Here is an 11,988-nt window from a genome sequence, read left to right as displayed (position 1 = left end):
GAGCAAGGCAACTACAGAAAAGCACAGAGACAAGAAATAGAAACTAGGAGGGAGGAGGAAGAGTAAAGAGACAAACAATTTGAAGGAATTCCTTTATGACATTTTCCAAGATCACATTACATCACAGGGACAGTAATAAGTATTATAGTAGCCCCAGAGTGGGACAATTCGCTACTCTGGGTTTGAGTTTTTGTACCTGGAACTCAAAAGCAAACTGCATCAGCCACTGTGCCTATCTTAGATTTTGATGACCTGTTTGGCTGGGCTGCTACTCTATGGAGTTTTCAAACGCATATAATTAAACATTAAGTGGTCTCTTAATGGACTGTCTTTTCCAAAAGGGCCTTTGTTTAATTTACAATCAGCATGTCTGTAGAAAACACTAAGTAATTGCTTTTGCCCATTCCAGTGACATTTTGGTCATTCCTTTAACAGCCCTCCTTTTTTTTTTTTTTTTTTTTTTTTAATATCAGTAGTCCGTTGGAGGCAATTGGAGAGGGTGAAGGAGTGGGTAGTTTCAAAGACATTCAGCCAAAGCCAAGCTTGTTAGCAGCAACTGTCACACAACAGGGCCAGGACACATGACACCATATGGAGCTTCAGCAGCCAGAGACCCCGAGACCCACATGTGTTCTTAGTGGAGAGCACCTTGTGTGCACCAACCTCCTTCCACACATCCGGGACACCCAGAAAGAAAGAGAGACCTGGGTAAGGAGTAGCACACACTGTGCTTCCTTCTATCCATTGGAATGCTGAATTCTATTCAAATATGTCTTGAAAAATATGTGTTTTTATTCATTAGAGTGCTGACCAACATGAAGCTTCTGGTATTATTTCCATTTCCATACACCTTTAAACCCACTGCTGTTTCCTTCGGACTCAGAAGTTTCTGGCTCCTGTAATCACCACCCACCATTATATTCTCCCTTAACAACAAATGTGAGTTCCAGGGAAGCTGAAACCTTGTGTGTTCCAGACATTGAATGGTGTGTGGTACAGAGAAGACCCCCAAATATTTGCTGAGTGAATAGATACATCTTTGTCATGGCCTAATTTTCCTAAATTCCAAAGAAAGTTTAAATGGCAACTTAATTTTGAGTATGTCTGACACCTGACAACCCTTTCCTGTAGCCATTCTAACATACATTTTAATGTCTCTAGGGCCAGAAAAACATGATTTTTTTAACTCATGAAATTGTGACTAATGCAGTCAATGTCTACTGTTTGCAGAAATTTACAGTAGACATGAGAAGCTGGCAAGTGCTTGGTTATTCTTTGCAATCTCCTGAGGAGGTCAAAGCCGAAGTATCTTCAAGGCAAATGCTGACTCTTAAGTAACTACATTTCCCATGTAACAAATGCAAATCCACATGAACCTACAGAAATCCCTTTGGCAATAACATCATTAGTGACACAGCTGTCAAGAGAATTTTAAAAATAAGTGTTTAAGAAGCATACTGTTAGATAAAATGTAGATAGAAACTCACACCTAACAGGTCATTTAATAGTAAGCCCAAACCTCTGTTAATGCTGGACAGTTCCCCATGGCTTACTTCCAAGAGTTCTTCCTTCCCTAGTTTTGAATGTTCTAAACTGAAGTTTCTGACACTTGTCCTTAAGGGACTCTTCTATAGCTTGTGAAAGGTCATCACTGAGAGATTTCTTGTTTTCATCTCTTTACTACAAATTAGCCCCTTGGACGACCCTAGACAATTCTTCTGCCTGCCTGGTGGGTGATGCCTTTTTAGACACTTGTAGGTGGTTATCAGGTCCTTGCTCTATTGCAAACATCACAAAAAAGGTCTTGCCTCCTGCCTGTGCCCTGGAACACATTTTGATTTTGCAATCTTTTTTTTTTTTTTTTTTTTTTTGAGACGGAGTCTCGCGCTGTCGCCCAGGCTGGAGTGCAGTGGCCGGATCTCAGCTCACTGCAAGCTCCGCCTCCCGGGTTCACGCCATTCTCCGGCCTCAGCCTATGATTTTGCAATCTTAAACAAATTGATTCTTTGCACAGACCTGTGTGCTGAAGAACTGCTGAAGCTGGTGACTAAAGAAAGCTTTGCTTTTTGCAAATGTGGTCCATTTTGCCTATTCAGAATTTCTTGAGATATTAGCCCCTCTAGTCACTTACTTATTTTCTCTGTAATTCCTTAGAGAGCTGAAATGCCGTCTTCAGTAAATTTATTTGAACAAATTCATTACCCTGTTCTCTTCTTCTTCTGCCATCATCCATGCTAGTTGATTTACATGAAGTCTTTTTTATTCCCAATTATTTTCTTACTTCCTTTTTAAACCAAGAGCCCATTTACAAGTCTTCATTACTTTATTACTAAACTGCTTTACACCACTTTTCTTACTAAATGCCAATATTTAGGGAGGAAAGTATGAAACGTGTTGGCAGCTCTGTTTGAGCCGCGTTTAAAAGGAAATGAAGACCAGAGTTTTTATAGATGAGGAAGGTAATAAACATGGCCCACAGACTGAATTAACCTACATTATATGGTAATAAACATGCTAGTATCATTCTCAATTATAATAAGAACAGGTTCTTATTCAGAGTGCTTGAACTAGAGCTACTTGCAGTGATGGAGAAGTATTTTAAATCTTAGATGGAGAGGACTAAAGTGTGATCTAAAGACAGTGGGGTGGTTTGTTTGCTACAACTTGACTCCCTTGTAGAATTTGTTCTTACTTCCTTTTTTCCTAATATATTTGCAGATTTCTAAATTCTTATGGTTTCTTTGGTTGTTCAACAAAAGATATAGAATATATGTGACAAAGACAAATACAATACACAATGAATTTAGCCATGCAGTTATGCTAAATATGTAGCTTGATATATGGTATGTAATATTATATCATCTCTCTTCTTGAATTCTTCCTACCATATCAGTGTTCCTGTCCTTTTAGCAAAATGAATAGACTCAGCATTAGTTCATCAAGGCTTCTGCTCTGACTCAGTGTAGCTGGCTAGAAACTGACTACAGTGAGAATGACAATAACAATGATAACTCTAGCAGGTAACATGAATTGAGCACTTACAACCTGCCAGACACTTAATCCCCACAACAATCTGGAAACTAGAAAGTGTTATTTTTCCTATGTTGTAGACAAAGACCCTCAGGCCCAGAGGGCTTAAATAATCTTCATGTGGACACATCTATCATGTTGTAGAGAACGATGGATTTAAAACCAGACAATCCAACTATAGAGGCTGAATGCTTAAACACTATCCTTAACTACTCCCCTGGTAAAACTAGAGGCCAATATTTTAAATAATTTTTTTAAAGTACCAATTTACATCTCTTTTTTTTTTTTTTTTTTTTAAGACAGGGTCTTGCTGTGTCACCTAGGCTAGAGTACGGTGGCACAATCTGGGCTCTCTGCAGCTTTGACTGCCTGGGCTTAAGCAATCTTCCCACCTCAGCCTCCTGAGTAGCTGGGACCACAGGCATGCACCACCATGCCCAGCTAATTTTTAAAATTATTTACGGAGACAAGGTCTTGTTATGTTGCCCAGACCAGTCTTGAACTCCTGGGCTTAAGCGATCCTCCTACCTTGGCTTCTAAAAGTGCCAGGATTACAGATGTAAGCTACTGGGCCCAGCCCTAATTTACATGTTTTAAAGCACCTGGAAATCTTATCTTCTTATTAGATACTGTTGTATGAGGGTTTCTGTAATGTTGGGAGCCTAGAGATACAGACCAAAAAAACATTCAATTTGTATATGAGGTTGGGATAAAATAAACCAAGGCTCGGGAAAAGCTCAAGATATTCAGAAAAGATAAGCAGGATGAGCCCAGATTGTACTTCTATAAGGGAAGGTGCAGACTTCTATTGGCACCGTATCTACTAAGTTATCAATGAAACACACAGGTGTAAAAGTTCTAGACCTAAAATGAAAACCAGCCTCTGGAAAGTGGTAAATTTGCCAATTTGGACATATCTTGGAAAGGCTAAGTAAATCACCTTGTCCAGTGCCCTGCTTATTAGTTAAGATACATGCAAATCATTTCAGTATGGGGGATCAATCATATCACCATCATCATCATCATCATCATCATCATCATCATATCACCATCATCACGATCATCACGATCATCATCATCATCATCATCATCATCATGAACATGTGGCAGCACTAGGCCAAAAGAACAGAGGCCTAGTCTCCTCTCCTTCCAGGCTCTGGGCTCTAGCCAGACCACCTCTCATTGAGCAGATACTAAGGAAAGATAGTTCTGAAATTGTAATCCCTTCCAAATACTCTAACCATGATAGTTTACCTCTTATCTAACCAGGCAAATGCTGTGACTCTCTTTATGCTGTTTGAAGCTTATATCAGCAAGACACTGGAGCCAAAGCCAGTCTTAAGCAGTGACAATACTTCAATGTTTATTCCGTGCCCTATTTCCTCACAATCACTTAGACAATCATACAGTGTTACAAAATGCACCACGTTATCAGTCAATCAGTGACTTTTTATCATAAGGAGTGTTCTTTTACCAATTGTAAACAGTGCACCCATACTGTGGCTATTCTGTTTTCCCATTAGTAATTATAGCTTGTGTTTATTGAGTGTATTATTTTTGGGAGAAGATACCAAACAATGGGGTAGGGTTTGCAAATACCAGTTAATTAAAAAGGTAGGGCAGCAAACAAAGAATCTAGGAATGAAGTTATTGAACAACATAGTGGGATGTCTTTGTGACATCATTTGCTGAAGGCAAAAATTCTATATATGACAACTTGGTCTTTGATCCTATCCAAAAGAATGTTTTGCTGAAAATACCTATTTTTTTTTTTTAACTTTTAACATCAATAACCAACTTCCAACACATGAACCTTAAAAAATGTATTGTTAAAATCGCTGCAATATTTTGACACCTCTTCAAATTTTTTATCTGTCAATCCTCTCTACAGCAATCTAGCAAAATCAAACCGAATCATTTAAACTATGATATTGGGGTAGCAAGGGCAGAATAATTCCACCAGGCAGTAAAAACACATTTCTATAACTTCAGGCTAGAGATGAATACCCTGGGATATGCGGCTAAAACTGTTCACTCTACATATTTGAAAAGTGCAAATAGTATCAGTTCCCCGGCAGGCCACTTAGCCTGCTTCCCCGGAAGGCACCAAAACACAGGACAGTTTTTGTTCACTAGTACTCCCCTTTCCTTAATTCTCCACTGTTCTAACCACTTTACCCTGCACCTTCTTGCCCTGAACTGATGCTAAATGAGCATATGGTGATCTGTACTGACCCTGCCTGTTGCAAAAATAAAGCTGTTTTCAAAACAATAAAACCAATTCTAGATAGGACTTTACATTTTATTTTTTGAGGTGTATTTTCCATGTACTGTTTGGCAAAAACATCTACTTCCACAAGCTTTTTCTAGTCATAGTCACAGTGATCTTGTTCACAGTTTATTGGGTAGGGAACACACACAGTTACCTTTCCAACCTTTCTAATTTGTATTGGATTCTAAGCTCCCACATCTTGGCCCTCGGGCATTTTCCTTGATAAAGCCCTCCTACCTTAGAGTCCAACGAAGACCAAAGACTTTGGATATGAAATTTTTAAAGTAACTACTGGAGAAGAGGCTTCAATTGTATTGGCTCAACTGGCAATTTGTGGAAGGCCACGTGAATTGCTTAGAGATAACACTCTTGCCTTTCACCTTGCGGTCACCAGTTTGAATCAAGCAGAGATTAACAGTGTCCAAGGGTTGTTATCATCTGGTGATGGCTTGGGAGCTGATATGAAATAAATTGCTAGTATCTTGTGTCTACTTGCTGGAGGTCACCCAGTTCAGACTATTTTGGCGACCAGATCCAAATCTTAGCTAAAATGGTTAATCTAAATGGAAGCCTCTGCACAAGGATCAAATGCTAAATAAACGCATAGATTATGCTACCTCTTGCACTAACAGAAGATATCCTCCCAGACAAGGGTGGAAGCCAGGGAGTGATAGGTGGGGGAAATGGGCAAAATCTGTGTATTCTGAACAGCAGGCTTCTGAATATTTAATTTAAATTCTACCCTGGCTCTCTTACAGGTGATTTTACCATTTGAGCTTGATTTCCTCACCTGGATGGTACAGCCATGCCCTCCTTCTGACTCAGAGCTCTCACCTCTTTTACCTATTGTTTCATCCAGCTTTTTTTTTTTTGAAATGGAGTCTTGTTCTGTCACCCAGGCTGGAGTGCAGTGGTGTGATCTTGGCTCACTGCAACCTTCACTTCCTGAGTTCAAGAGATTCTCCTGCCTCAGCCTCCTGAGTAGCTGGGATTACAGGCATGCACCACCACACCCAGCTAATTTTTGTATTTTTAGTAGAGATGGGATTTCCCCATGTTGAGCAGGCTGGTCTCAAACTCCTGGACTCAAACGCTGCCTGCCTTGACCTCCCAAAGTGCTGGGATTACAGGCATGAGCTACCATGCTGGGCCTTCATCCACCTTTGAGAGTCATCAAGCTTTAAAGAAAATGAAAACTTTTTAAAAGAAACATTTAGGCACTTAGGCATAGTTGGTAAATTTATGTATGTACAGAGAAAGAGAGAGAGAGAGAGAACAAATCAAATAAATTTTCTTTTTTCATTTTTGAGACAGAGTCTCGCTCACGGCAACCTCTGCCTCCTGGGTTCAAGCAATTATCCTGCCTCAGCCTTCTGAGTAGCTGGGACTACAGGTGCGTGCCACCACGCCCAGCTAATCTTTCGTATTTTTAGTAGAGACAGGGTTTCACTACATTGGCCAGGAGGGTCTCAATCTCCTGACTTCATGATCCGCCCACCTCAGTCACCCAAAGTGCTGGGATTACAGGTGTGAGCCACCATGCCCAGCCAATAAATTTTCTTAAGCTTTTAATTAGGGCCAGGTAATTGCTTTTGTTGTTATTTTGGCTGAAGAGGGTTTTTAGTCTGAATCATTAAAATACTTGTTTAAATTTTCTACATTGCATTTCACGTGTAGATTCTGTTCAAAATCATTCTTGTTTAGTTCTTTTATTAGTTTTAAATTTGTCATACATAAACAGCCTCTTTAAAAATAATTCAAATTAAGTCTCACTGGGTAAAATTTAGAAATAAAAGTCTCTTTGGGGATTAATTTATTTAAATGAAATCAAAGTCTCAAAAAGTACAGGGTAGATTTACCAGCCCCTATGCCTGGCTCTTTTCCAGTTGTTACCAAGAACTACAACGTTTCTATCTCCAAGTTCACCCAACATAAGTATCAAAAAGACAATGGCTTTTAATTCTGGGTTGTTACCAGTCTCTTTGTGAATTTGATGAAAACTGTGGATCTTCTGCCTGGGAAGACTACACTGCAGAAATACAGAAAACAATTTTTTTTTTCCATACAATTGAAATAATTCATCCATCCTATAGAACCTATTCATGGACAACTATCTTCAAAGGATGCCTGAACTACAGATTAGGAATCTCTGAAAAAATATCAGCTCAAGGATCTTGTGTTAAAAATGTGTACATAATCCACATTCTTATCAATACATATGAAGGAAAAAAGGAGACAAAACAATGTGCCCACCCAAAATGGGCAGGAATCAAGGGTAGTGATGAAGATGGTGAAAGCATGGTTCTCCCGTTTTCCATTTCTCCCCACCTCAAAATCAGAGGGCCGGAGTGAATCGACTGTTTTAAGACTAAATGAAAGCTATGTTTTTGGTTAAAGGTAATTAACAAACAGACTGAGAGCTTGTTAGCTTTCTAAAGCTTCAAGTGGTCAATTTAGACTAGAATTAAAAATAGAACCAATTTAATCAGCAAGAAGAGCAGTTGAAAGATGCATTTCAATTAGACTTGCATCAATTTAAATGTAAAAATATTAACATGATTCCTCTTTCCAAAATTGCCCAGTTTCATCTTAGACTTCAATTTAAATACCTATTTGTTACATATATTTTATATCTACATGTATTTCTTTTTTATTTTTGCCCACATATCTGCCTCCCAAATAAAAAAAAAATCTCTAGCATTAAGCAATAGCAATAAGGTTGGTTGGAAATCTCAAACCAAATGTAACTCAAAGGTCACGAAACTAACTCGGATTAGTGGCCATGAAGGACTTGCGGGGGTGGGGTGGGGTGTGAAGTGAGCTTTGTGTGCAACTGTAGTGTTCAAAAGCTCTAACTCAAAATTCATTTTAGGCCAATTCGTTAAACCAGCCGTCTAAACGGGCCCTGGCACTGGGTATCCGATCGCTCCACGCGCCAGCTGGTGAGGCCTGGAGTTGGAACCGGAAGCCGTCTCCAGCCGGCCTCCTAGGCCCTGGGTGCCCGGGTAGGCACACTTCCGCGAGGGCCCGGGGACAGCGCCGGCCAAATCTTGCGGGCAACGGCACACTCGGTTCCGGGAGGCAGGTACTAGGCCGGGAGCCTTGAGGCCAAGCCCGTCTCAGTTCCCGCGTCAAGAGGAAGCCTGCGCTTCGGAGCCCTCCCTGCCTGGGGCCGCGATCCAGGAGAGAGGCGCGAAGAGCGCCCACGTCGTCTCCCAGTGTCGTTACACCCACTCACCACACTCTGACCCCCGCAAAGACCACAAAGGAGTGGGAAAAGGGCTGCCTTCGTACTCCCCAAGCCACCCCCGCCTCTGAGCGCGGCGGCGCGGTGTCCGGAGGCTCGAGTCCTCGCATCCGCCGGGCCAGCGCTAACCACCCGCCGCCGCTCTGGAGGGGACCCGGCGGCCCCGCCACGTGCGGCCGCGACCAGGGCTCTCGGCGCCGCGGGTTTCAGGCCCACTTCCGGGGTCCGGGGACCGTCGGCCGTCGGAGGCGCAGGTTGGGGGGTCGTGAGCCGTATGTCCCCCGCAGCTGGCCAGAAAGCTGCCTCTGAGCTTCCCGAGTAACTCACTGCCTCCCCCGGTAGTCTCTCTGGACTCTCCAAATGACTTTTCCTGGGGGCACCGGGCACAGGGAGGGCAGGCCCCCGGGATGACGCAGGTGTGTACTTTACAGCCAGGGAAGGCCTAGCTTTCAGGGACATTGGCTTAGACGTGGGGGTGGAGAATGGGAGCACTGTCTCTGCCAAATTTTCCGGAGAAACCCCGGACTAGCTCTGTCCCTGGTGCCCCGGCCACTGCCAGCGGGTCCTTAGCGCTGTCGATTGCGCGCACCGGAGCCCGAAGTCTTCCCCACCGCGGGCAGGAGAGGCCCGCGAGCTCTCCCGGACGTGTCCGGTCCTAAAGCGGGGAGCTGAGCAGCCACTTCAGGGATTGCACTCCGAGGGGACCCGAGGCAGGGAGGCGCGCTGACCCAGCGAAGGAGGCCCCAGCCTTAGGACAATCCGGGCGTCCCGGGCGAAGGTCTCAATCTGCCGGAGCCACTGCCATTCAGGCATCGCTCCATTAAGGCCAGGGAGAAGAGGGGCATTAGCCAGCGACCCCGCCCTCCTTACATCCGGAGGTCACCCCGCACCTACAGGCAAGTTTTTCTGTCTCCTTTGAGGAACACTACGCGGTTGTTACATCGATTAAATGAAGAACACAGAAGTCTCTCGCTCTGCCGGGCAAAACCCTCTTAAGAGTATCGCAGCTAAAAAGTGGGTTAGCTGTAAGCTGATAATCAGGTAGATGTGGTCAGACACCCACTCCAGAACCTCTGCTACTCAGAGACCATGTTATCACACGCGACGTCCATTAGGCCCCAGTAATCCGCTATCAACGCATTTTAGAGCCATTTGAATGTTAAGGAGATTTTTATTAATGGTCCATGATCCTAAAATGTGACTATTGGTTCTAGGAACAGATTTTAACAACTCGAGGCTGTGATGAGTGATTTTCTGGTTTCCGTTCAGCCTAAGGCCTCAGGAGATTTCATTTGGGAGATTGGGGGCAAGACCTAAGGGAGAGAGCCCTCACTCTACTAAGGACCTGTCTCTAAAGGGTACTTTCCAGCTTTTACCTGGGGAACCTGAGATAGAGGGGGAGCAGGCCTGTGGCTCCTAAAGGCAGCATTTGCAGGTCCTTTAATGGGGAGTCCAGGGGGACAAAAAAAGCAATAGACAATTGTATAGCTACCAGAAACTGGCATCTTATTTTTAAAGAAGCCCTCAGCTGGAAATGTCACCTAGTGATGTCAAGTAGACTAAGAAATTATTAATCAAAAGGCCCCCTTTGCACACCTGCAGTAGGCAAACTAAGGCAGGAGCAGTAGGGGTATCAGGTAGCAGAGGATTCTGATTCTTGAATACCTTTTTTCCTTGTGGTGCTGAAACAGAAGTCAATCCAAACTTTGCCCACTTACCATTATATTTTCAGTGGGATTCTTTTTTGTTTTCTTTGTTGTTGCTGTTGTTTTTTCTTTCAAAATACCGTGTTTCCACTAAGAATTAAAAGAAAAGGGGTGGGGAGATTAAGGAATAAAAGTGAGTCATAGACCTCATGCTGTTTGACTTTCCCTCTAGGAGAAAAACAAAATTTGAAGCGACCCTCCCCCTAGTGATAGCCTGGCTTCCCTGGCACCTGCAGTTATCTTTGACCAAATGGGTTGGACTTGGTAGGGATCCTTTATTTGAATTTGCTTACTGTTTGTTTGCAGTTGACAGCAGGTTGGTTTTTAAACATAAAACACACTGCTTGCAAGAGAGGAAGTCTGGCTGTTTCTCTTTAGCATTGGGGGGCCTCCCTTGGTTGTGAGGACTGCTGCATAGTAGAAGGCCTTTCAAACGCACGTCTGCTCCCTTCTTTACAGCCACTTCAGTATACAGAAACTTCCTCTAGTTTCCCATTTGGTTCCGTTTCCTTCCAACTGCTGCCATCACAAAAACTACCCTTTCCAAATAGTGCCTAGATTTTGTTTCCATCGGGTAAAAAACAAAAAACCACCCCCCCACAACACATTATTATTGAAGGTCTCATGTTGCTATTAACAGGCAGTTTGAAAGATGCTCCAAGCAATCCTACACAACGTGTCTCAATACACCGGAGCACTACGGTTTCACATGTAATGTTAATTCTGTCCGAGACAAATCCTATAATCTGTGCAGTTTCAGAGCCTAATACCAAAAAACATGGGGATGGGTTTTGTTTGGGGTTTTGCTCTCCCCATTCCAGGGGAAAGTCACAGGGGCTCCCGGTCTTTTCTGTCACACCAACCCAAGGGCGGAAATGGGGCGACTGGGGAATCAGGTTTTATCAGAGCACCCTGCGCTGACAAGCTCGGGCGGTTTAGAAGAGAAAATCAGAGGTGCTCAGGGCACCTGGTCACAAATCTGGGCATGCAGATGCCTGATAGGGGATTGGACCCTTTCGTGGCACGAAAAGGAGAGAGATTGCTGTTCATCTTAAAAGTCTCGAAGGAAGGCAAAAACCCAGGCGGAAGTCATGGCTGACTCTGATCCTGCATCTTCCCATTCTGGTTGTTTTCCACCACATCTGCTTCCATTTGCGTGGGATGCGCTGGTCTCCTGCCCGACTCTTTTGTGTTCCTCTTTTGCATGATTAAAAACACGTTTCTGTATGCAATAAACCATCACCTAGCATTGGCACGCCTGGTTTTGGGTTACAGTTTTGTTCGGGTAACAACAGCGAGGTTCTCCCTGGGTGTGAGATGCGGGTTCGAACATGTGGTGTGCGCGCCAGGGCTGGCCGCTTCCGGTTAAGTGTTCACCGGGACTTGACTGCGGCCCCTGCCCTGCAGGTAACCGGAATAGGCAGCCTGGCAAGTGTGCCCTGCCCGGGACGCCGAAGAGACCGCTTCCCCATTCCAGAGCTGGCCTCTGGCCTTCAGCGCCGCTGAGTACTGCGACACGTCCGAAAAGAAAGAGAAGGCACTCAGTTTAAAAAAGGAGATCTAGAGGACTGGGAGAAAGGGGATGAGCCAAGGGAAACTGGGAATTGCTCGTGCTTCCCCCCGAAAGCCTCAGTTCAGTGCCGGAGGAGACCCCAACTGAGGGCCAGACTCCCCCAAATCCAGGGGCCGAGGAGCTGGAGTTCCTGGGAAGTTCCTCGGGGGCCCGAGGCAGG

This window comes from Papio anubis, chromosome 7 (assembly GCF_008728515.1).
Source record: "Papio anubis isolate 15944 chromosome 7, Panubis1.0, whole genome shotgun sequence".
Lineage (NCBI taxonomy): Eukaryota > Metazoa > Chordata > Mammalia > Primates > Cercopithecidae > Papio > Papio anubis.
This window is presented reverse-complemented; position numbering follows the sequence as displayed.